At 35.7% G+C, this 27,091-nt stretch overlaps 1 protein-coding gene across 4 annotated transcripts in view; it reads right to left on the bottom strand.

The window, feature by feature from the left end:
• Positions 1-27,091, bottom strand: part of ALPK2 (alpha kinase 2) — a 215,722-nt gene that overhangs the window by 166,844 nt on the left and 21,787 nt on the right. For 2 of the 4 annotated variants that reach the window (XM_074205153.1, XM_074205154.1), the window contains exons 4-5: positions 13,892-13,969; positions 13,018-13,130 (exon numbers count right to left, since the gene is read on the bottom strand). The gene's annotated coding sequence lies outside the window, so the exon portion shown is untranslated. Of the gene's footprint in view, positions 1-13,017; positions 13,131-13,891; positions 14,156-27,091 lie in introns of those variants that run through there. The other 2 variants (XM_074205158.1, XM_074205156.1) reach the window with 2 other exon arrangements.

Below are 27,091 nucleotides of genomic sequence, written 5' to 3'. Positions count from 1 at the left end.
GGGTCACACAGTTAGTGTCTGAGGACAAATTTGAACTCAAAACTCAAGTGAGTATAAGATCAGAGTATTTGTAATTAACACAGAATATTGTATGTTTAAACTCTTTTCTGCAGAGCTCTGAAAGCCAATAATCTTAGATTGTTAGGGATGCCAAGGACTGTAGAAAATATCCATTCTATTTTGTAGATGAGGAAACTTGTTGAGAGCAAAGCAAATTAATAAGAGAACCAGACCTAGGACCCAGTTGTCCTAACTCCTATGACATGCTATTTGCTTCAGTTCCTCTGTGAAATGAGCTGGAGAAGGACAATGCAAACCACTTTAGGATCTTTGCCAAGAAAACCTCAAATGTGGCATGAAGAACTGGACATGAATGAAAAGTGGTTGAACAGTTAAGTTATTATTATTATTATTATTATCAGGAGAAACATATATTGTGTCCCTCAAGTATAGAATAGAAGCATTACCACTGCCTGTAGAGATTCAGGATTTTCTTTTAAGTCCTAACTCAGGTTCTCTCTCCTTCATAAACAAGGGTCTCCATTTCCCAAGAATGACCAATTCCCTCCTCTTACTTTTTATTATACTTTGAATCTTTCCTATGAGTGTATGGCATTTTCTATTGATTTATAGTGACACCGTGTACACATTTTATCCTGGACACACACACACACACACACACACACACACACACACACACACACACACACATACCCCACATAACAGTAGTTTATAAGATCCTAAAGGATAAAGTAGGATAAAGTAGAACTAGAAGCCCTTGGTCTTGGAGTCAGAAGACCTGTATTTGAATCCTAGGTCTATAACTTCCTGCCTGCAGAACCTTTTCCAAATTACTGAGGTTATTTCAATCTCACTTTCCTCATATTTAAAATGTTGGTTTTGCTCAGTCATATCTCACTCTTTTGGGGATTTTCTCAGCAGGGATACTGGAGTGGTTTGCCATTTTCTTCTCCAACTCATGTTACAGGTGAGGAAAGTGAGACAAACAAGGTTAAAGGACTTGCTCAAGGTCATACAGCTACTAAGTGTCTGAGGTCACATTTGAACTCAGGTTCTTCCTTGACTACAGGCCTTGCGCTCTATCCAGTGTACCATCTTGAGCAAGTCAGTTCTCTGAACCCACTTTCCTCATCTGTGAATGTACCACCTCATTTAGAGGGCTATTATGAGAACCAAATATGACATGTGTGTATATGTGTAAATTGTGAAGTACTATGTATGTAAAGGTGAATTATTGTTATCTTTATTACATAGGTAGGTACCCAGCACAGTGCCTTATTCATCAGAATGTGTTTGTTGCCTTGGTTTGTTTTAGTCACCTCTTCTCGTGTATGTCTAATATTTGTTTATCCTTTGTAGAAAAAAAAAATCATTCTTCGAATTTTTTTGTCTTTTCCAGCTCTATCCAATGCACCACCTAGTTGTCCAATATTTTTTTAAAAAAAACCTTAGCCCTTTCAATCAGAAACCTTCCTTTCATTTGAATTATTAAAATCATTGATTTTTTAAACTTGTGGATAACTTTGGTTGCATTCTTCTCAATCCATGAAAAAAAGAATTACCAGGTTATTTTTTAATGCCCACTTTACCACTGTCATTATGGAGAAAGTTCTCTTTTCTCCCTGTCCCCAAATTTAAGGTAAGAGAATGAGAGAACAAACAATGTTATCAGACCTGAGTCTCTTGTGTCTCTTCTCTCAGTTACTCTTATGCTGTTAATACTGAGAAAAGCACTTTGTATGACTCCTCTCATCATTAGCACATAACACAACCACAGAGCACTAATTGTACCCAAGGAAGAAGGATGACAAGTAAGGAGGGTTATTTGAGACTTTCTTTGAGGCTAAGAATCTTCACAGAGAAATGCTAAGAGGTTTGCTAACTGTGGCTATTTTAGTCTGAATTTAACTGCTGTAGAGTAAATCCAATATGTACAGTCAACCTGAAGTTACTGAATGGAAGGGAATAGTGGTGGTGTATTAGCTAATCTTAGATGATAAATCCACCTAAATGGGGTTCCCTGCCCTGTGACCTGAGCCAACTAGAGACTATGGCTGCTGTCAGCAAGGAAAAGTGCTTCTGGGAAAAAGGCCATGTGTGACCATTAGGTGACAGGGACTAGGTCCCAGACAACACACAGAAAAAGAACAGACATTTGGGAGCTGCTTGTTAATGCTGCAATAGAGATAATTTCTCACTATAATTAGGGTGGGTCCTGTTAATGCAGAATAATCCTAAAGTTTGATTATTGTTAAATTTCTAAGCAGCAGCATGGTGTAATTGATATATTATTGAACTTGGAGTCAAGAAGCCCCCAGTTCAAATACTGCCTCGTACAATTCCTAATTTTGTGGCCCTGGGTAGGTAACTTAACTCCTATAGATTTGGTATTACCACTTGCAAAATGAAGGAGTTGGACTCAGGGCTATTATGGATTTAGGACTATTATGAGGGAATAGATAAGGGACTGGAATAGATAAAGAGTAAGCCTCAGGAGTTAAAAATCAGAGAATGAGTGGGCTGGAAGACCCCTGTCCTGGGATAATCACCAATTAGTAGATGATAAAACAGAGCTCTAAAGAGACAGCCATTTAGTTGATACAATAACTATTTAAAGAAATAACAAGAATTCTAACTTAGGTATCCTGACTCCCCATCCAAGACATGGAAAGACTAGGCACCAATTGTCCTGGCTATCCTGCTTCTTTCCCTTTTAAGGACTATGATAAAAAAGGCAAACAATATTGTGTTGCTATTTTTCTCATAAGTCTCTTAACCTCAGTTTCCTAATCTCTAAAATGAGGATAATAATAGCACCTACTTCACAGAGTTATTGAGAGCACCAAATGAGATAAAATCTGGAAAAAGGCTTTGCAAATCCTAAAACTATATAATCATTAGTTATTATTAGCATTATTTTAAAATGGTATTTTTCTGTGGCCATAGGCTGCTGACTATTGTATCCAAAGTTAATTTTCAGGTCCCCTCAACCCCATTCTTTTCTTCATCTCATGTCCTTTATGGTGACATTTCCCAAACTCTTCTTCAATTCTTCTCATACCTTCCCTCCCTCCAATCAAAAACTTTCTTTCCAAACTTTCATTCTAATATACATAGATATAACATATATATATATATAAATTTTCCTTGGAAAGGTTTCCCTCTGATGCCTCAGTAATGTAGAGGTGACTTGAATTCCCAAAGTCAGTGCCAGAGTAAATAAAGACTGGTAATTTCTATTTAGGTAAAAAGGCTTCAATTATAGCATCAGCAATGAACTTTGCCCTGCAAAGATCAACTTAGCTGAATACGAAAAGAATCATAACTAGAAGGTAATGAATTCTTTGACCTTGGGTGATCCATAGAATAGAAAAATGCAAAATGACCCAAACCAGACAACCTCCTCCTTTTTTTGTAAGAGGTTGATGGAATAAGAGAGAAAAGGCTTAGGGGTGCTAAGAATTGCAGCACCTAGGCAGCCCAGTGAATAAAGTGCTGAACTTGGAGTTAGAAGGAGCTGAATTTGTATCCTGCTTCATACACTTACTAACTACATGACCCTGAGCAAGTCAATTAATCTCTATTTGCCTTAATTTCCTCCCCTGTAAAATGAAGATAATAATAGATAGAATCTACCTCCCGGGGTTGTTGTGAGGATCAAATAAGATAATATTTGTAACCTTAAAAGTACTATATAGGGGCAACTAGGTGGAGTAGTGGAGAGAACACTGGCCCTGGAGTCAGGAGGACCTGAGTTCAAATCCAGCCTCAGATACTTAATATTTACCTAGCTGTATGACCTTGGGCAAGTCACTTAACCACATTGCCTTGCAAAAACAAAAAAAGTACCATATAAAATATATTTGTTTATATGTTGTTATTTTTTGTTTATGTCTATGTTATTATGCAGCTAGGTAACTGCATAAAGTGCTGGACAAGTATCATACTTCACCAGATGTGGAACAATAGGCAAATTACTTAACATATGAATGCCTCATTTTCCTTATCTGTAAAATGGGCATTAAAAATACTATGTATCTTCCAGGGGAGTTTGAGGCTAAAGTGAGAAGTTTGTAAAGTGCTTAGCAATCCTTAATATTCTATAACAGGGCGATTTCAACCTTACTTTTAAGAGCTTTTACTGAAAAAAATAGACATTATTTTTTGATTTGCCATTTTAGTGAGAGCTCTGTGGTAGTTCAACTTCATTTAGCATTTATTAAACCCACAGATCGGCATATAAAATTGCCCTTCAGGTGGCATAAGGCCCATGGGTCACATTTTGGACAGCCCTGTACTAGATAAATCCTAGATATCACAATTATTAACACATGTCTTAGAATGTGATAGCTTTGTCTAAGGTCCAATGAACTTACATACTTTTGGAGGAAGTAAACCACTTCCATAAAAGTAACAAAGGAAACACTCTAGCTGAAGGTTGCTGAGGGATAGATCTTTTGTAAAGCATTGATTCCCAATTCATAGACAAGAAGGACAAAGGGTGAGGCCATGAGGAGAGGTTCCACTAGGGGCACCACTATAGAGAGTATCTTCTTTCATGAGATCACAAGATCCAGTGAAATTTAACATTTGTCTTAATAGACTAAAAGTCTAAAAATACCATCTTGATGGGAAATTTGTATAAGAAAGATCAAAACCCTAAATTAAAGGAATAAATTTAGTGTAATTTGAGTCAAAGAAAGACAAGGATGAAGATCTGAGACAGAATACAAACTTCCACATGCCTCTTCTTCAAGCTCTGGGTCTATGTATCAGCTGTGCTCCATACACAACCATCTCCCTTCCATCTCTTAGAAGTTCTTGTTTTCTTCAAAATTCTTCCCCATTCCTTTTGTATCAAGTATTTCCTGATTTCCCAGCTGTACCTTTGCATTTACTTTAAATACTTTTATTTATGTATATTGCCTCATCCAGTAGAATGTAAGTAAGCCTCTTAAGGGCAAGAACTGTTTCATTTTTATTGATGCATCCCCAGTGTCTGACACATTATAGATGAATAATAAATGCTTGTTGATTTATTATTCCATTGCCAGGGCCCATAAGCAATAAAAAAAGGTAAGTTGGTCATAGAGTGTGGAGGTTATTAACTCATTTTCTTTATTTTAGCCATCTTTTTCTAACCAGTGGAGATTGGAATAGTCCAAGAAGGTTCAGTGCATGACACACTGTTATTGTTCAATCTTCATTTTCAAAGATGACCAATGACATCACAAAGTAATGTCTTGACTTACTAGTGAATTGGGTTTGAGTGAGGCAGAATTGTATGTCATCAGGCTCACTCTCTCTTCCAGCATCAAAGTCCAGTGGCAAAACAAAAGTCAGAATGACTGACAATGACCTAGGAGGGAGTGGATGACCTTTGTGTTTTGATATCTTTCCAAGCTCTAAGTGCTCCACAATACTGGCTTCAATTGCTTTCATTGTCATTGGAACAAATTGATCTCATCTTCCCATTCTGCTTGGCACATAGTAGACAATTGATAAATAGTTGTTATTAAATTATTTAGGATACTCACTACCATGTTAGGTAGCTAGTAATAATGATATTCTTTTCTATAAAGAATCATGGAAATAGTTTTTAAAACACAGGGGTGATTAGAAAATTGATAGACAGCTTATGAGGGTGTTGGTACAATTATATCAGGACATCCAGGATTAGGGTAGTATGGGTCTTTCTGCTCTACCAAAATTTAGGACATCCCTCAATGTCCCTACCTTACCCTATTAGTCCTTTCAGACAAATATTTGTTGTCCAGATTTTAAAGGATTTAAGGATTCCCCTAGGGCTGAAGTTCCTTCCTTCCTCTTCCTCTTCCTCTTCCCCAACTGCATAGATTGCTATAGTACTCTGGGGGACTAAAGATAATATACCTGAGTTACTGTGGCTTGGGGAGGGGAGGAGAAACCATATATCTAAAGGGTTGAGAGATGCTGGCAGTCAGTTTATTACTTTTATAGTATACCCTCAACAGCTTCATAGGGTTACCTCAGTTTTTATTAAAGGTTTGTTGAGAGAAGGAGAATGCATGTTCAGATAAAAGTGAATGAAAAACCTTTTCTTTAAGCCTCTGTTATGGGGCTGAATAAAAAGGAGCGTCTTGTGAATTCAGATATCAGTACTGGTTCAGGTATTTATTTTTATGACATATTTTAGGTTAGTCTAAATGGAAGCCCTTAGATTTATCCCCTGTAGTCAATATTAAATGACATCAGATTGGGAGATGATGGTGAAAGATAATTCTTCCTAGTAGGGGAGATGAAGGAGGCTAGAGTATTCTGCTACAAAAATTCTCCTTTTAATAACTCTATGTAGCCGGTAAAGATGGTGGATGTTACCCAGTAATTAATGCTTAGATTGTGGGAGGAATTAAACATTCCCATCAGTTGATGGCCACAGCCATTTCTGATCTCATCAGCATGCTACTAGATAATTCAAGTCCCAGGTGAGTGGCACAGGATTGTTGTCAATGATGCTTTTTTTCTCCATTCATGTGACTGAGACCAATCTGTTTGTCTCTACTTGGGAAGGAGTTAAGCATTTTATCAGCATCAATTACTCATCCTTATTTGAACTCCCCTTTATATTGCCACAGTTTCTCTCAGGACAGAGACCTGAAAGGGGGCCCTACTTCTGAAGTCATTTAATATTCATCATTATTTCGATGATTATGACTAGATCAAATGAAACCATAGCCCAAAGACCATAGATCTGATGTTGGTTCATATGAGAGACAAAAGATAGGAGATTAACTCATGATTATTCAGTTAACATTTTAGGTTAGGGAAGGGAAGGTTTAGGTTTAGGTTTAGGTTTAGGTTTAGGTTTAGGTTTAGGTTTAGGAAGGGAAGAATTTAGATTATTCTTACTTTTTTATGAACTAAAAAGGAAACTCAAAGTCTTACTGAATTCTATGCATTTTCCTAAATATTCCTAGATATTCTGCAGCTGGGTTTTTAAATTGCTCCTATTTATAAAAAATCTTTCTCTTTCAAGTGGAATCTAGAACAGGATTTGGAAGACTTAAAGGGGGCTCACCATCAGTTTCTCCCTTTGGGAGATCCTTTTGGGATCTATGTTTATGAAGTTTCTGTGCATAGGGACCAAAATGAGAGTCCAGATTAAATGTCCATTTGGGCTTTTGAAACCCTTAACTCCTTGGAGTGGTCATCTGTTCTATAATGTTTGAGGATCAACTGCTTTCATGTCATTGGATGCTGGTTACTACTGAACAGAAGATGCAAATGATTACCTTTGGTCCAGAAATGCCCATCATGAACTGGGGAATACAAGATGGGTAGAACACAAGGAGTTTCCATTGTCATTTGAAAATGGTACATCCAAGATGATAATCACCTAGGATTTTCAGGTACAGATATTCTTCATGAAAAGGTTGTATGTAATATTGCCCAAGACTGAGGCTTTAGTTCCACTCCCATTACTTTGCCCAACTAACTCAATATTTCCCTAAGAGGACCTAGTTTCTGAAGAAGTTTGTTTTTGCCTTGTTTATTCATAGTTGCTTCTTTTATGAGAAAGCAACTGAACTTCAGTAACTATAAATTCAGTGCTAAAGATACCCTAAGACATGACCTTTTGGGGTCATGGACCCTTTCACAGTCTAATAAAACCTATGGTCTCCTCAGAATAATGTTTTTCAATTCATAAAGGAAAACACAAAGTAAACCATATAATAAGACTGTAATCAAAATATTTTTAAAACAAGTTCATAGACTCCAGGTTAAGAACTTCTATCCTGGGGTGGCTAGGTGGCGCAGTGGATAGAACACCAGCCCTGGAGTCAGGAGTACCTGAGTTGAAATTCCGCCTCATAATTCCGCCTAATAATTACCTAGCTGTGTGGCCTTGGGCAAACCACTTAACCCCATTTGCCTTACAAAAAAAAAACTAAAAATAAAACTTCCATCCTTAAGGGATGGAATCCTGCTGCATGATTGGCCTATAAGAGAACCTTAATAGAAGAAGATGTTTTATTTTTACTTAATTTTGGTGACTACAGGTTTAGATATACCCTGCAACCAGAACAGAACTGAATAATCTGTATGATTAAAAGTTCTTTATTTTAAGGTCATGTTGAAGAGAAGTAGAGATTTGATGATTCTTTTCATAGTTTCAGTTGTTTGAAGAGTAGGTTAGGTGTCTATTAAAGATATAATATTCCATCTGCCAGACTGAATAGCCAGGGTGATAAACTCACAAGAATTCAGATAGATTTGAGTGATGGGGGTGATGGTATTTATGTTGTAAGAGGCATAGGACCATATAATCATCATCATCATTATCATCATCATCACTAAATTTATATATCACTTTAGAATTTGCACAGCATTTAAAAAATATAATCTCATTTTGATATTCACAACATCCCTGGGAGATAGGTGCTATTATTATCATCTCTATTTTTTTTTACAGATGAGAAATTTGAGGCAAACAGGATTAAGTGATTTGCCTAGCATCACAGAGCTAGCAAGTGTTTTGAGATTCGGTTTGAAGTCAGGTCTTCCTGCCTCCAACCCAAGTCCAGTGTTCTATTTTCTATATCACCTAGCTGCCTCAAGTTAACATAAGTTCCCTTTAATGATGAAGCCACTTCTGCACAATGATATTTTTCATGGAATTCACAATGTCTACCTTTCAAGTATCAGTAAGGGATGCTCCTACATGGTTCTCAATCTACCTCTGATTGGCAAATCAATGACATTATTCCTCTTCTTCCATCTAAGGACAAGATGCTTGCCCTTTGTAATCTATTCAGGTTTGCAATATTAGTTAAGTTCACAACCACCATAACCAATATCAAGGTTCTTAGAGATGCAACTTCCTTCCTCATGCTCTCACTTGTACCATTTTGTCTGATTGGATACACATACTATTAAAAAGAATATCTAAGACTGGGCCTGTTGTCACCATATTGGATTTTTCACTTTCAGTACCATTCCTATGCAACTGGTATCATAAAACAGGGGAAAAGACCTTTAAAATAAAAACTTCAGATATATACCCTATCTCCCAGGAGCTGTGTCTTTGATAAATTCCCCAAGAAGGGAGAGGTCTCTCCTCTCTAGCAGTTTCTTTGATTCACTCTTCAAGATAACTTACTTTAACAAGATGGACAACTTTTGGATATAGTCCCAGTTGACCCTATCCAGTCCTTTTTTAAGTCTATCCTCTGCATGAGATCACTCAAACTTCAAGCTTGAAGCTTGGGATCAAGAATAAAACTCAATCAGGGCGGCTAGGTGGCGCAGTGGATAAAGCACCGGCCTTGGAGTCAGGAGTACCTGGGTTCAAATCCGGTCTCAGACAATAGTTGCCTAGCTGTGTGGCCTTGGGCAAGCCACTTAACCCCATTGCCTTGCAAAAACTAAAGAATAAAACTCAATGACATGCCATTAGAAACCATCTTCCAGAATGATCAATTCGTGAATCCATACATGAAAATATTCAATCACAAATTCTATCTACAGAACCATAATCATCTAGCCCACATTTTTTCCACCTTGCCCAAAAGGATATTAAAAGAAATGGTCCTAAATACTTGGCTAAAACCAATGAACACTATGCCTGCAACCTTCTCTTGATCCACCTGTCCAATAAAAGAATTGAAATTTTTATATTTTTAAAATTATTTAGATGAAGATATAAATTCTGTGCTTTTCAAATGTGTATATAATAGAAAGCCTTGACTTCATCTCCACAATCTAATTCCTGCTTAACTTTCCACCTTTAAAAAAAATACAGCTTTTTGGGTATAAACTCTACATTTCCACCAGATTAGATTACTAGCTTTTCACAAATTCAACAATATGAGTGGTAATAATAAAAGCTAATATTCATTTAGTACTTTAAGATTTCACCAAATATGAAGTAAGTACTTTATGATGAGAAAACTGAGGCTAAACCAGGTTAAATAACTTGCACAGAATTACAGTTAGGAAATATCTGAAAAAAAGATTTGAACTCACATCTTCCTGACTTTAAATCTAAAACTTTATCCACCATGATGCCTTGCAATCTACCTCCCATCCCTGTGCAACTATTCAAGATGCCCCCTATAACTCAAATGCTTTCCTCTTGCATCTCAGATTCAGTATTCCCTCAAGGATTATAGAGCTCAGGAGCTCACCTCTTCTATACTTTCCTGATCTCCCCCTCCCCTTCTACATTATATCTCTTCTTATAACAAACTTAATTTTTTCTGTGTGTGTGTGTGTGTGTGTGTGTGTGTGTGTGTGTGTGTGTCCCTTGAGGGCAAGGATTATTTCTTTGGAGTGTTTGTATACCATCAACTAACACAGGTAATAAGACACAGGTAATAAGTAATGAAGTCAGAACTCAAACTTAGAACTTTTTTTTTTAGGTTTTTGCAAGGCAGAGGGGTTAAGTGGCTTGCCCAAGGCCACACAGCTAGGTAATTACTGAGACCGGATTTGAACCCAGGTACTCCTGACTCGAGGGCTGGTGCTTTACCCACTATGCCACCTAGCCTCCCCTAAACTTAGAACTTCTAAAATGAAATCTAATATTTTTTGTATTGTATCATACTTCTCTTAGGATCCAAAACTCTGTAACCTTTCCTTTTTTCAATTATTTTTAAATGTATCAACAATGGAACATTTATTATTGTTATTTTACATTGTATTTTTTTATTCATATCTGTAAGTTATCTAAAAGGGAGATTTGAGTTCATTTAAAGTGTTCAGGTGCTCTTATACCATTGTCTCCTCACTTAACTCAGTCTTCATTTCCCTATTCATCATAATTTTTGTTCTCTTTTCCAGTTTGAAGATTAGTGGAGAAGATGGTAGGAGAGTAGAAGTTTTCTCTTATATTCTCTTGTCAAATGTTAATTTTAAATCACTTGCTCCATCAAGTGAGCCTATCCCTTCCTTGTTCTTTTTCTTCTTCCAAATAAACCTAAAAGAACTCTTTTAACACTCATGTAACATTTTACAACCCACTGTTCATTTTCAGTTTTAACCATCTTGATTCTATTGTTACAGGTTCTTGCCACTTCTCTAGTCTTCCTTGATCACATGCCTTTCCTTCCCTATCTTGTATGTTTCCTCACAAAAATATGAAACCTGTGCACCAACCGCAATAATCTCCATTTTCTTCAGAAGAGAATATGGAACCCCATCTGACTTCTCTCCTCAATGTGGAAGTTGGAAGACCAAGAGCTGACTTCTCTCAGATTCTCATCAACTTTGCCCTCACATAAGAAGGAGCATCCAGTAATCAATCTCTACCAATGGGATAAGCCATGCAAAGTGTCTCTCCATTCTTTTGAGCTACCTTTTTTTTTTTCAGAGACTCTAGTTATGGACCCTCTCCTAGCTTTTCTCCTATCTTTCTTATACCTTTTTTCCTAAAGTCTACATATATATGTTTGGTTAGGTTCAGCATTCTTTTATCTTGCTGTTACAAACTCTAAAGTGAGGTGGTTATTTCTCACCTTTCACTTTACCAAACAGTTTTTTTTAGGTTTTTGTTGGGGTTTTTTGCAAGGCAAATGGGGTTAAGTGGCTTGCCCAAGGCCACACAACTAGGTAATTATTAAGTGTTTGAGATTGGATTTGAACCCAGGTACTCCTGACTCCAGGGTCCGTGCTTTATCCACTGTGCCACCTAGCTGCCCCTACCAAACAGTTCTTTTATTGTTGTTAGAATTGAGTTCATAGGGGCAATTAGTTTTTATTTCCTCTACTCTCCAAGGTATGAAAGTCATCAGTAAATCATCTAACATTTATCAAATGCTCTGTCTTATAAAAATGAAATTCTTCATCACTAGTAGAATAACAGAATTTTATATCTGAGGAGGTTGTTAAAATAATTTAGTTCTATCCTTTACTTCTGTGTCAATTTTGTAACCTCTTTCCAGAAAGCATTGTTCATATTATCCATTTATCTGTAGAACACCCAATTTTATCACACCTATTTTCTCTATCCTTTTATCCTCACCTAAATGTCATCTTTTAGATTAATAGACTTATTTAGTTTTCTTTTCTTTCTAATCAGAGAAGGGAATATAATTCAGGTCTAGACTATTTTGCTTCTATAAGAAAAGTTAAAACAATGTTTTTATTGTCCAAAGGTAGATTTAAATTCTAATTATTTATGTTATATTTTATGTATACATTCAAAACATATTTGTGCTTACATTTCAGTCTTATGATTTTAAGATAATTTATAATTATCTGTCATCCAAGTTTGTTTCTTAAAAAATTCTCATCTATAGTTTTTAAATTTTGAATGTAAAAAAGGCTATCACTTCTTATTCCTAACAACATAATTTTATTATTTTTTTTAACCATAGCACCTAAATACAATATTTTACTTATACTTTTGCATATATTATTGAAAATTACTTAATTTTTCTAACAATTAAAATAAACCAAATTTTATATTCTAATTATTCATTTGTTCATTATCTAATACATTTCCAGAATTTTTATTGGAAAAATATTAATTTTTTTTATGTTTACCAAAAAAATAAGGGAAAGACCAAATACTTATATTGGAAAATTAGATGTGTATATTTATATATATATATATATATATATATAGATACATATATACACGTGTATATAAGTAAGAAAATTTTGAAAATAAAATTTGCTTAAGGAACAATGTTTTAAAACTATAGAATAAGAATCTTAGTCTTCCTTCTTGCCTCAAGAAAAAAATTCCTACACTAAATATACCACATTTCAAGTAATACTAGTTTAAAATTTTTACTCACAAAGATTGTGAGTAAATTTTTAAATAAATCAAATAGAAAAGGTAATCAGATGCCTAAAATTCATTTAATTTGCATGCTTGCTTCCTGTTTGCAAATGGCTACATGTCATTGAAGTGAAAGCTACATATAGATTGTCAATCTAGAATGTGCCTTTATCTTGGATTTCAGTTTCTAAGCTTTCCAGAAGAAACATTATTTTTCATGTTATCCTTACCTTGCTTCAATGTACTTTCATGAAATGCATTATACATCCCTTCAAAGGAGTAAGACTGTATCACTTTCCAAAGAATTCATTCTTTAATCTTCAAAGATGAAGAATACCTTTAGCTAAGGAAAAGGTAATGGATAGTAATTATAGCAGCAGTCCCAGCAATGTTGTTCTTGCTTTTATCTATTTTTAAACGATTGCCAGATGCCTGTAACTGACACCCTTAATCAGAGCAGTTTTAAAGTTTAGATGGGTTCATAAACAAGTAAGATTATGGTACTGACATTTTACCAACCGTTTTCTCTTAGTTGTATTTTGCCACAAATGCAAAGTCTGTAGTGACACTTTGCAAGCTTGAATTAAACTATTTTCATTTTCTGAAAGCATTCCGGCATTTCCTACTACCTGCAGTTGGCATTATAGGGCAATACAAAAAAGTGAGAATTGCCAGATAACTCCAAGAAAAGACGACTTCCTGGTCTAAATAACTCAGATAAATTCAGAGCAAAACTTGTGGAAGTTAAATTAGTTAGATAATTGCTTCTATTATTGACAGTTGTGAACAAATCTATTTTTTCACTAGTTTCCTTCTTACTTTCATTGCTGATTCAGCTTTGGAGGATTACAGAAAAGATCCTTTGTTAAGGTTAAGAAAGAATTTCCTCAAGTCAGATCAGAATTAAATTAAACCATGAAAATATCATCAAAATATGGTAAATTGAAACAATGCTGAGGGAAATCCACAAACTAAGCCTTACTTCTTCCTTCATTTTTATTTTATGACATTCCACCTGTTTTTATTCCCCTCTAAAAACTGTGAGCAACTGTATTTCTAAAGCACAAGTCATTCAAGTGTAAAGACCGAAGCACGCATACTTACTTTTCATAACTTTTTGTCCAGGAGTCTCTGGAGGAGGGTTGATGCTGGGAGGGGCTTGCATGAACTAAAATTCCAGGCCTAGGATTTGGAACACAATTTAGGGTTCTTTTGCAGGATCTGACCAATGAGAAGCTATGTTTATTTTCAGAACTGAGTCTCTTTTCCTAGAAGGTCCTTGGAAAAGTTCAAAAGGAGGAGAATTTTTGCCTGCCCTTGAATTAGCTAGGTCATCGAGCAAAGTGGAGGGTATTTTAGCATCACTGTGATGAAATTTGAGGGTTGTTTCTGTAGTAGGTGTGACTGACGCTGGTGGGGCCCTGGCAGAGGGCTAAGTGTGAAATGCTGCCCTGGAGAACTGATGAAATCCAGGGACAAGCTATCACTGATGGCCAGGGAGGCTGAGCAACACTCTACAAACTACAGAGGACTTTGGGTCAGTTATCCTAACTTTAGAAAAACAAAACATTTCAATGTAGGAGAGGATTGTGACTAAAATAAAATAACTCTCTCTAGGACAGAGAATTTTAGTGACTAAAAGTGCATGTAGAAAATACAGTTGAATAGGTGGATCATTATGTGCTAGTCATTTAGGATTGGAGTTCTAGTCATCCTATGAAGTCTCCTAGGGAAAACAGAAGGCACAGTGGGGGCCATACTTCTGGCTACTCCCAACTGCTCTTCCATACTTCCTATTCCTAACCAATAAGAAAGAGAAGGAAAAGAGTCCAAAAGAAACAGGCAGGTGAGAGGCCAGAGACAGCAAAGGCTTTATTCTATGGGTACACTCACCACTCACTTTTATAGAGGGCATCCCAAAGCCACATGAAGACTTTTGGGACAACCTGTGTATTGTTTGAAAGTTTATCAAGCATAGGGCAGTTAAGTGGCACAGTGGATAGAGCCCTGACCTTGGAGTCAGGAGGATGGGGGTTTGAATCCAGTCTCAAACATTTGCTACTTACTAACTGTGTGACCTTGGGCAAGTCCCTTAACCCTGATTGCCTCACACCCAGGGTCATCTCCAGTCATCCTGATTCATATCTGGTCACTGGACCCAGATGAATCTGGAGGAAAAAGTGAGGCTGGTGACTCAGTATAGCACACCCTCAATCAAATCCAATTCATGTGTTTGTCATGGCATCACCTCCCCTGATGTTATAGTCTTCTTCAAGAATGAAGGACAAACATCATCACCAAACATTGACCTTATAACTACCCTGTGTAAAGGCAGTACTAGAATTAGCTTTTTAAAAATATATTCAGATAATGAAATTCAGAGACATTAAGAGCTTGTCCAGAGGTATAACTGCCATCTCTTTCAAGAGGTTTTTCCTGATTCCCGAAATGTTACCCTGTCTGCCCCACTCCTCAAATTACTATTTTGTAGCAGAATGTAAGCTCCTTGAGGGAAAGATCTATCTCATTTTTGTGTTTGTATTCTCCAGAGTCAACTAGAGCTTAGCACATAATAGATGGTCTAATAAAGGGTTTTGGGGTTTTTAGATTTCAGAAAGGAACTGTGTTGTTTTTTAAAAATCTGTGTCATGCTTATCATTGTTGGATAATAACTGACAGTTTAGACTTCAATCCAGGACTGATTCAAAGTCCCAAGGCTCTTTTCATTACATGATGCTAGCAATATCTAGTGTCCCTACTAATTTAAACCATCAAGAAATCATGCTGCCATCATACCAAAATTTATGGGATGCAGCTGAGGCGGCTTTGAGGAGAACCTTTATATCTATAAATGCCTATTTGAATAAAATAGAGAAAGATGGGATCAATGAATTGGGTATGCAACTAAAAGAGTTACAAAAAGAACAAATTAAAGATCCCAATTAAATAACAAATTAGAAATTCTGAAAAATCAAGAGAGAGTTTAATAGAATTGAAAGCAAGTAAGCAATTGATCTCATAAATAAAACTAAGAGCTGGTTTTATGAAAAAAAGCCAATAAAATAGACAAACCTTTGGTTAATCTGATTTTAAAAAGAAGATAACCATATTACCAATATCAAAAACAAAAAAGGTGAACTAATTACCAAGGAGGAAAGAATTAAAGAGATAATTCAGAGCTACTTTGCCAAACTATATATGTCAATAAATTGGATAACATGAGTGAAATGGAGGAATATTTACAAAAATACAAACTGCCCAGATTAACAAAAGAGGAAATAAAATACATAAATAATCCCATTTCAGAAAAAGAAATTGAAGAAGCCATCAATAAACTTCCTAAGAAAAAGTCTCCAGGTCAAGATGGATTTACAAGTAAATTCTAGCAAATATTTAAGGAAAAATTAATTCCTATTCTACATAAACTATTTAAAAAAATAGAAGAAGAAGGAGTTCTGCCAAATTCCTTTTATGACACCAACATGGTACTAATACCTAAACCAGTAAGAACCAAAACAAAGAAAATTATAGACTAATCTCCCTAATGAATATGGATGCAAAAATCTTAAATAAAATTTTAGCAATGAGACTACAGCAAGTTATTACTAGTAGTATAACATAGCATGATTAGGTAGGATTTAATACCAGGGAGACAGGGATGATTCAATATTAGAAAAACACTCAATATAATTTAACATATCAATAGCAAAATCAACAGAAATCAAATGATTAATCTCCATAGTGAAAAATACTGGAAAATATCTCAATACTGAAAGAGCCTTTGATAAAATACAACATTCATTCCTATCAAAAATATTAGAAAGTTTTGGAATAATGGAATTTTCCTCAAAATAATAAAGAGTATCTAAAACCAACAACAAATATTATTTGCAATGGGAATAAATTTGGAACATTCCCATTAAATTCAGAGGTGAAACAAGGATACCCATTATCACCATTAAAATTCAATATATTGGAAAGAAAAAGAAATTGAAGGAATCAGAATTGGCAATGAGTAAATAAAGCTTTCACTCTTTGCAGATGATATGATAAATCTTAGAGAACCTGAGAAAATCATCTAAAAAACTTCTTGAAACAATTAACAATTTCAGCAAAGTAGCAGGATATAAAATAAACCCACATAAATCATCAACATTTCTATATATGAACAACAAAGAGCAAGAGATAGAGAAATTCCATTTAAAGTAACTAAAGACAACATTAAATACTTGGAAATCTACCTCCCAAGATAAACCCAGAAACTGTATGAATACAATTATAAGGCACTTCTCACCCAAATAAAGTCACATCTAAATAATTGGGAAAATGTCAATTGTTCATAGTTAGGTTGAACTAATATAGTAAAAATGATAGTTCTACCCAAATTAAATTACTTATTCAGTGCCATACCAATCAAACTACCAAATAACTATTTTACCAAGTTAGGAAAAAAATAAGTAACAAAATTCATCTGGTGCAACAAAAACTCAAGAATAGCAAGAGAACTGATGAAAAAATGTAAAGGAAGGTGACCTAGCTCTACCAGATCTAAAACTATACTCTAAAGTGTCAGTCACCAAAACTGCCTGGTACTTGTTAAGAAATAGAGAAATGGATCAGTGGATTAAGATAGGTTCAAAAGAAACCATAGTAAATGACTATAGCAATCTACCATTTGACAAACCCAAATACACCAGCTTCTGGGATTAGAACTCACTATTTGACCAAAATTGTTGGGAAAACTGGAAAATAGTATGGCTAAAACTAGGCATAGACCCATATCTCATACACTATGGCAAAATAAGGTCAAAATGGGTACAGGATTTAGACATAAAGGGCAACACCATAGATAAATTAATAGACTAAGAAATACTCTATCAGATCTATGGAAAGGGGGAAACTTTATGACTAAACAAGAATTAGAGTACATTATAAACTTCAAAATGAATTATTTTGACAATCTTAAATTAAAAAGTTTTTGCACTAACAAAATCAATGCTACCAAAATTAGAAGAAAGGTAGAAAGCTGGGGAAACAATCTTCACAACTAGGAATTCTGATAAAGATCTCATTTCTAAACAATATAGAGAATTGCATCAAATTTATAAGGTTACAAGTCATTCCCCAATTGATAAATGGTCAAAGGATATGGATAGAGTTTTCAAATGAAAAAATTAAAGCCAAATATATTTATATGAAAAAAATGCTCCAAATCATTATTGATCAGAGAAATACAAATTAAAACAACTATGAGGTGTCATTTCACACCTATCAGATTGGCTAAGATGTGAAAAAGGGGAAATGATCAATGTTGGAGAGGTTGTGGGAGGACTGGGACATTGATGTATTGCTGGTGGTAGAGTTATGAAATGATTCAACCATTCTGGAGGGCAATGTGGAACTATGCCCAAAGAACAATAAAAACATTATTCCCTTTGACTCAGCAATTCCAATTCTAGTCCTATATTCAGAAGAAATCATTAAAAATGAGAAAAGTCCCACATGTTCCAAAATATTCATAGCAGTTCTTTTTTGTAGTGGCAAAGAATTGGAAATTGAGGGGATGCCCATCAATTTGGGAATGAATGAACAAGTTATGGTACATGAATACTATGGAAAATTATTGTTCTATAAGAAATCATAAATTGTTGGACTCTAGAGAAGCATGGAATGAGTTACAGGATCTGATGCTGAGCAAAGGGAGCAGAACCAGGAGAACAACGCATACAACAACATTATGAGATGATCAACCTTGATGGAAGAGCTCCTCTTAGCAGTTCAGAGAGCTAGAACAACCATACTAGACTGGCTATGGACAATGTTATCCCCATCCAGAAGAAGAAAAATAAAACAAAATAAAAAATAAAACAAAAAACCCTTCAAAATCTGATGAACACTTTATAAAAATTATCTCTTATGTATCCCTTTTCCTTAACTCTAATTCCTCATACCAAAAATGACTAACCTGTAAACATGTTTATCAAAAATATGTATGTACAATGTTAACCTCTCTGTTTGCCACTGGGGGTGGGGTGATGGGAAGGGAGGGTTGAAGGAAATTTTGTAACTTAAGAATATACATATGCAGAGCAGTTAGGTGGCACAGTGGATGGAACACAGGGCCCTGAAGTCAGGAGTACCTGAGTTCAAATCAGGCTTCAGACACTTAATAATTGCCTGCTAGGCAATGTGTGACCTTGAGCAAGTCACTTAACCCCATTGCCTTGCAAAAATAAAAGAATATACACATGCATATGGATGAATGTTGAAAAAAAAAGAAAGAAATCACACTGCAAAAATATAGCTATTTTTAAAAAACTGGAACTTCTTTAATTCCATGAAGGGGCCATTGCATTTGTAACAACTCAGAATTGCTATTTTAATACTATCTATCATAATGCTATCATAATGTATGTTATCTAGATATTGACAACAAAGGGGCAAAAAGAATCTAATTGGAGTCTGGACGATAAAATTAGCAACATAGAGAAATGAGTGGGTCAGAGCCAATGACCTTGAAAGGAATTTATTGTAAATGTCCATTCTATATACATAGACATGGAGGCCAGTAAGCTTAACCCCTTCATTTTACAAATCATTTAACTCTGGGTCAGAGAATTAAGTGATTTAGCCAGGGAAATGCACACAGCTAGTGTCTAAGGCAAAATTTGAATCCAGGTTTTCTTGACTCATTCCTATCACTCTACTATAACACATTGCCTGCTATTAGCCAAAAACATGCCATTTCCTTGATCAAAAACTGACTTTCCTTTCTCTGACCAGCCTATTATTTCATCTCTCCATTTACCTCAGCCCTTCTAAATGTATTCTTTTGGCCATGTAGTGACTTCCAATCCCTCCTCATTTTGAGGGTAAAACCCTGCTCTCACTCAGCTTTCCTTTTATCTGCTATAATTAACTAATTCAACTCTACACTGTCCTCTACAGCTGAGTACCTTCTCACCTAATCATACTGTCATTCTCTTAGAAACTTTAAGGCTTTCACTTCCTCTCCTCTCACACTTCAACCTTCTGCAATCTAATTTTCAGATCCATTACTCTACAGAAACTATTCCTTCCAACGTTACCAACAATCTTTTTTCCATCATATTTCTTGACCTCTTTACCACATTTGGCATTGATAACCAACTTTTCTTGGATACTCTTCTCCATTCTGGATTTTCATAACCCAATCTCTCCCACTTGTCTAACAGCTCCTTTTCTGGCCCATTATCCATATCACATCCACTAACCAAGGGCATATTCCCAAGATTTTGTCCTGAACTCTTTAGTTTCAAATTCTCCTGAGCTTCAGTCTGGAATCATCAACTTCTTGCTGAACATTTCAAACTAAATATTTTTTTTTAGGGTTTTTTTGGGGGGTGGTGTTGCAAGGCAATGGCCACACAGCTAGGTAATTATTAAGTGTCTGAGGTCAGATTTGAACTCAGGTACTCCTGACTCCAGGGCCTGTGCTCTATTCACTGTGCCACCTAGCCACCCCCAAACTAAAAATTCCACTGGCATTTCAAACACAAACATGTCCAAAACAGAACTCATTGCCTTTCTCCAATATTAACATTTCTATCGAGCGTCCCCATTGCTACACTTGTCTCATTTTGACATTTTCTTAGGTTGGTTTTTTTTTGCAAGGCAATGAGGTTAAGTGGCTTGCCCAAGGCTACACAGCTAGGTAATTATTAAGTGTCTGAGGCTGGATTTGAACTCAGGTACTCCTGACTCCAGGGCTGGTGCTCTTTCCACTGCACCACCTAGCTGCCTCTCATTTTGACATTTTAACCCCTACACTGTCCTTATTCTACACTGTCCTCTTCCCTCTAGTCCCTTGCTCCCTTTTCTTATTATCTATCATGCCCTGCCAAGTCCTAGCCTTCAATTAATCCAATGATTCACTACCATCATTCCTACTCACATGGTGCTGTAATAAAGCAGGAGAAAATCATGAAACCATGTGAATTGGGTTCATTACAAATTTATGTGACATAAGTTCCACTGGGCCCTCACCCAAGCAATTTTTGTGCAAACCCCTAATCAAGTCACCTTTTCCTTCACCAAAATAGCTTTTTTTTTTTAGTTTTTTTCTAGGCAATGGGTTTAAGTGATTTGCCCAAGATCACACACAGCTAGGTAATCATTAAGTGCGTGAGGTCGAATTTGAACTCAGGTCCTCTTGACTCCAGGACTGGTGCTCTATCCACTGTGCCACCTAGCTGCCCCTAAAGTGGTTTTTCTAAACATTTTCATTCCAGTTCAAACTTCCCTTTGCTCTGCTATCTTCATTCTCTCATCTGAGAAACTTACCTCAGATTTCAATAGAAAAAATGAAGTCATTCACTAAGAGTTCCTTCTTCTCCCCTCTTCTTCTCATACCCCTGACATACCTTCTTCTTTTACCCATCTCACATAAAGAGAGGACCCTTCCTGACAAGGTAAACTTTTCTATATGCACAAGAGATTCAATTCTATCCCATCTTCTATAGCAAATTTCCCCCCTCTCATCCTTTTTTCCTTTCTTCTTTAATCTGTTCTTGTCTGCTACTTCCCTTCTGTCTATAAACATGTCCAACCTAAAAAAAAAACCCTCAATCCATGCAACCCCTTTATCTTCATTTTTGTGAATAAATTCCTTTAGAAGGCCACCTACAATTGGTGCCTCTACTTCTTTTTCTAATATTCGCTGCTACCTCTTTTTCTTTTCTTTTCTTTTTTCTTAAGACAATCAGGGTTAAATGATCTGTGCAGGATCATATAGCTAGTATGTCTTTGAATCTGGATTTAAACTCAGGTCCCCCAACTCCAGGGCCAGTGGTCTGTCTATTGTGCCATCTAAGTGCTCCTATTATTCACTTCTTAATTCTCTACAATCTGACTTTTCATTGCAAAATTTAATTGAAATTACTCTCTCCAAAGGTACCAATGATCACTTAATTAATAAATCTAATGGCATTTTCTCAATCCTCATAATTATTAACTTAATTATTTTTAACAGCTTCTGACACTAACAATTACCCTCTTCTCTCTTCTTTTCCAGTTTTTTTTTTTTTGACATTGCTCTCTTGTTCTTTTTCCTCAATATGCATTTCTGGATCTTCTCCATGTTATTTCTACTAATTACGAGTATCCCCCATAGTTCTATTCTATTTTTTTTCTCTTTTCCTTCTGTTAGAGATAATGTGATTATGTAGGAAATAAAGAGAAGGTAAAAAAGATGAGTTTTTAAATATCACTGTCAAAGACAGATGATTACAGTGATAAGTGATTCAAAATGGAGACCAAATTGTCAGTAGTTTAGAGGTGAGTAGGGAATGGTCCTAGAATGACCTTGTTTCATAGGGTTCTTAAATGGAAAACTTGCAACTTAATGTAAAACTTCAATTTTGTGTAAAGCTGAATCTCTTTTGCTTTTGAGCTGATATCTCCAAGGAAATTAAATTCATACAAAAGTGTTTGAAAATGCATTTCAGCATCAGACATTTTTAATTGCTTCTCTGAAAGGCCTTTTGGATTTCCCAGTGTTCCAGCTGACATTTTCTTGGCATCACCAGTGCATGGAATTGTTTAGTTCTCTAGTCACCTTCGCCTTATACAGGAGAGGTATTTCTAATAAACCTCTCTAATAAACCTCAATGCCTGAAGCAAACTAATTATTTTCCCTTGTTATTTGGTATCATCCCTCATATTTGGGCTAAAGTTTTAGGGATTTCTCAGCTTATTTCCTTTCTCTTGGCACTAAAGCTTCCCAAACATTCATGGAGAATGATATGCATGATGTAATGTTCTGCAAAGGAGAGGACATATCTGGCTCAGGTTTTTGTACTCATCACATGTCAGCTCAGAGTTGCTGCCAGCATCCCCAAGTTCAGCCAGAACCTGAGCTGTTCACATTTACTGCAGGGAACTGTCAATGTTTTGCTGGTCTCAGTAAATACTGCTAGAATCAGCAGCCCTTCCAGCTTCCAATTCAACCTCCTCTCTTCTAAAGGGTTCAAGGTCTATCCTGAGGACAATCGAATGCTCTGTTCATGTTTTTCTGCATTCTATTGTGCTAATAGTTCATAGTATCTTTCTTGATAAATACAAGTAAAGAATCCAATTTAGCATCACTGAGTCCTTTTATTTTAAAAGTACATATAAAAAAGAGTATGGAATGTTAACAAAATGCCCATTTTCTCCCATCCCAGAGGAGGTACAGAAAAAAAATGAGTCAGTCAGGTTTAGTACTTTTTTTTTTAGGTTTTTGCAAGGCAAACGGGGTTAAGTGGCTTGCCCAAGATCACGCAGCTAGGTAATTATTAAGTGTCTGAGACCGGATTGGAACCCAGGTACTCCTGACTCCAGGGCCAGTGCTTTATCCACTACGCCACCTAGCCGCCCCGGTTTTGTACTTTCAAAGGCATTTTTTTCATTCTAGACCTCACAACCCTTTCCAAACTTCTATGGAGATAGAAAGTAAGGTAATGTACTTTATGTGGCAACCACAGCCAAAGCCATCTGAAATAATTTTTGCACCCCAAACTAATTTTAAAAATATACCTGGGGTAAACAAAATAAAATATGTCTTCTAACCAACTTTAAAAAACAATTTAGTAGGGGCAAAGAAAGACCACATAACATTAATTCCCATGGAAGGTAGAGACTCCAGGAAATAGCAAGGATAGGGGTGAAAAGAAACATTGACATCTGGTAGCTCTCTGCTTTAACTAATTATTTTTATTTTTGTCAAGTCTATGCTAAATTCAGTTATTTTAATTCACACTAAAAGTTATAGGTGTTATCAATGCCCTCTAAATTTTAGCCCTAAATTAAAATCCTCCTTGCTCTATCCCTAATTATGACTTGACCACAATAACAATAATCTAAAAGTAATCAAATTAGATACAAAATTTATTAATGAACTCTGTTGCAAAAGTATATAAGCTATTAGCCAGAATGCATTTACCCAGAGAAATAATTAGGTTCTTTAAACTATCTGGCCCTTCCTACTGGAATTATGGTGACTAGACACCCCTCATCAAAGGAGAAAGGGAGAGGATAGGATTTAACAAAAATATTGATTTGTGTAATTAATTTAATAAACTAAAATAAAGGTTCTCAGGTTAGCTCACAAAAGCATATTATACCCATATTTGAAATATGACACTAACAATTTCAATAACTTTATCAAAAAAATTTAAAGATTAATTTTAATGTTCTGAACTACATGTCAGTAGACCTAGAATCTAAAATATAAAATGAATTCGATGAACTTCTCAAAAGAATGCTTTTAAATGCTCTCTCTCTCTCTCTCTCTCTCTCTCTCTCTCTCTCTCTCCACACACACACACACACACACACACACACATACACACACACACAAACAAAAGAAACCAATTACATTGAAATTCAATAATAACATGGAACACAGTTTAACAATCCCTAGTCTAGATGAACTCTGACATTCCTGCCAGTTGTGAGTCCTACAAAATGAATTATTTGTTCTAATGAAGGATACAATGAAAACATCTTACCCACTCCTCAGCAATTCTAATTCCTCAGAAATATGGGGGATTTTTGAAATGTTGAAAGGAACTCTTAGCTGGGAACAAATGGGAGCCATTAACATTAACCTTCTAACTATACAGGAGAAGACATTTCTCTATGTCAGTCATTCCTCAGTTGCTCTAAACAGAGAGAAATAAAGAGAAAGTTGCCCTTACAAGGAAAAGGATGGTGTCTAAGTTTGTATAAATCACTCATTTGTCTACACTTTTGCTAAGTATTCATTCAAGTATTGAGACAGAGTGAATGAAAAACTTTAAAAAATCTAAAATATATACATTCTACTTTGTAGAAATGGAATGAACTCTTCAAGAAACCGCTCAAAAGCTAATTCTGTTTTTGTTGCTAACTGACTGTGATTTTGAATATCAATTTGTGCCTCTTTTTTCTCCAATACAATAGAGCATCGTTATCTGATCTTCCCTATTTTACAGAGGTTTGGGGAGGATAAATAAAGAAACTGGTTTGTTTTCAATTAAAGTTATAAGATTATATAAAGGGAATATAGGGGCCATCTTGTCAACATTGTCATTTTAGAATTCAATCATAAGACATTTATTAAATATCTATTATGTATAAGGTTCTGTCTGGGGATAGAATTAAAGACAAAACAAACCCCCCCAAAATAATTCTGAGGTGAACCAAAGTCCCAGAGTCAATTGGTGATCAATGTTCCATGCTAGCATGGAAGCCGAACGCAATTATCCAATGGGACAGAAGAGAGGTCTGCTTTTTTTCTGCCTTTTTTTTTTTTTTTTTTTTTTTTTTTTAGTTTTTGCTAGACAATAGTGTTAAGTGGCTTGCTCAAGACTACACAGCTAGGTAATTATTAAGTGTCTGAGGCTGGATTTGAACTCAGGTACTCCTGACTCCAAGGCCAGTGCTCTATCCACTGCGCCACCTAGCCGGTCCAATTTCTGCTTATTTTTAATATATCTTCTAGTTTTCAATTTTGAAAGAAAAGATGGACCATTCTAATTCCCCTTCTGGTTGCTGAAAGAAGAAAAGACTCTAGGAAGAAGTCATGCAGAACTTCAACCTTGAGTTACCCCTCTTTCAGTGGAAGAGTTCCTTCATTTTATATGTCTAGTATTTATTTTCATATGTATACTTTTTTATTTCTGTTTTGCCTTTGATTTGGAAAAATGGGTTTCTTTGCAATTTGCTATGTGTATTCATTGTGGAATTGGTATTTGACTGGAAAGGGGTCAGTCCTTGGATATAAAACTTAAAGTCTTACTTTCTTTGTAAATAAACAGTGATCAGCAATCTGACTTTATGCAGAAGATTATGTCCCAAAGAATAATACTATATATATATATATATATATGTATGTATGTATATATATATATATATATATATATATATATATATATATGGAAGCAGATAGATATAATTTTAATCCAGAACCCCTCATTCTAAGGAAAACAGAGTGACCAACATACCAATAACTTATTCCATGATTACTCCCATGGCAGAAATCAATCTTCTTTGGAAAAGGATGGAAGAAGATTCTAGAGATATATCTGTTCTTGTTTCCTCTTCAAGTCAAATTGAGACAGACTTCACTATACTTATTTTCAGGAAACATTCATTCTAACAGAGAAAAACAACAAGCACATATAAAACAAAACAAATTCAAAGTAAATAAAATGTAGCATTCAAAAACTGAGGAAGTGATCAAGAAAGTCTTCATAGAAGAATTGAGATTCATTATGAAGAAAAAAGATTCTGTGATGTGAAGGTGAGTAGGGAGTGTATTCTAGGCAAGGAGGGTCAATGCAAAAACATGGAGATGAGAGATGGAGAGCTGAGAGGTCAGTTTGGCTGGATTAGGGTTTGTTAGGTTGAGGAAGCAATATATAATATGACTATAAAGATAAGATGGGATCAAATTGTAAACTCTTTCAAAGATAGAGGAGTTTATATTTGATCCTAGAGGCAATGGGGAGCCACCAGTTTATTGAGTAGGGTAGATGGTCAGATATATACTTAAGGGAAATCATTTTGGTCTCAGTGGAAGAGAGAAACTAGAACCAAGATAGATTTGAGGCAAAGAGCCCATTTAGGACATTGTTGATGAGGGAACTGAGGTCTAGAGAGTGAAAGTCACACATGTGTAAGAAGTAAAGTTGGTATTTGAGTCTAGATCCTTTGACTCTAAATTATTTTTTTCCCCTTCATTCTTGTTTCAAGAATCACACATAAAGCTCTGAAGAACCACACATGATCCTAGGACCACAGGATGTCTTCTGAACTATAAATAATCTCCCTACTCTTTCCTGAAGCTTTTCCTGAGTCCCATGCCTATATCCAACCAGAAAAGACCTCTCCTTCCTCTAGGAGTTCTTAGTACCATATCCCTTTCCTATAGCACCTACCACAATTGTGATACAGTTATTTGTATACATGCCTTCTTCCCTACTCTAAGCTCCCTCAGGGCAGGGACCATATGTCATTAATTCTGATATTCTTCATATCACCTGAAATAGTGTCATCCCCTACAATATCTAGAAATAAAAGGCATTAAAAACTCTTGAGAGGGGCAGCTAGGTGGTGCAGTGGATAGAGCACTGGCCCTGGGGTCAGAAGGACCTGAGTTCAGACACTTAATAACTACCTAGCTGTGTGGCCTTGGGCAAGCTACTTAACCCCATTGCCTTGCAAAAAACAAAAACAAAAAAAAACCCCAAACTCGAGAAATCAAGCTGATTCATTCAATCAATCATATGGGAAAAGTTAAAA

Source organism: Macrotis lagotis, chromosome X, assembly GCF_037893015.1.
Source record: "Macrotis lagotis isolate mMagLag1 chromosome X, bilby.v1.9.chrom.fasta, whole genome shotgun sequence".
Taxonomy (NCBI): Eukaryota; Metazoa; Chordata; class Mammalia; order Peramelemorphia; family Peramelidae; genus Macrotis; species Macrotis lagotis.
The sequence above is the reverse complement of the archived record's forward strand: the minus strand, read 5'-3'. Positions and strand labels throughout refer to the sequence as shown.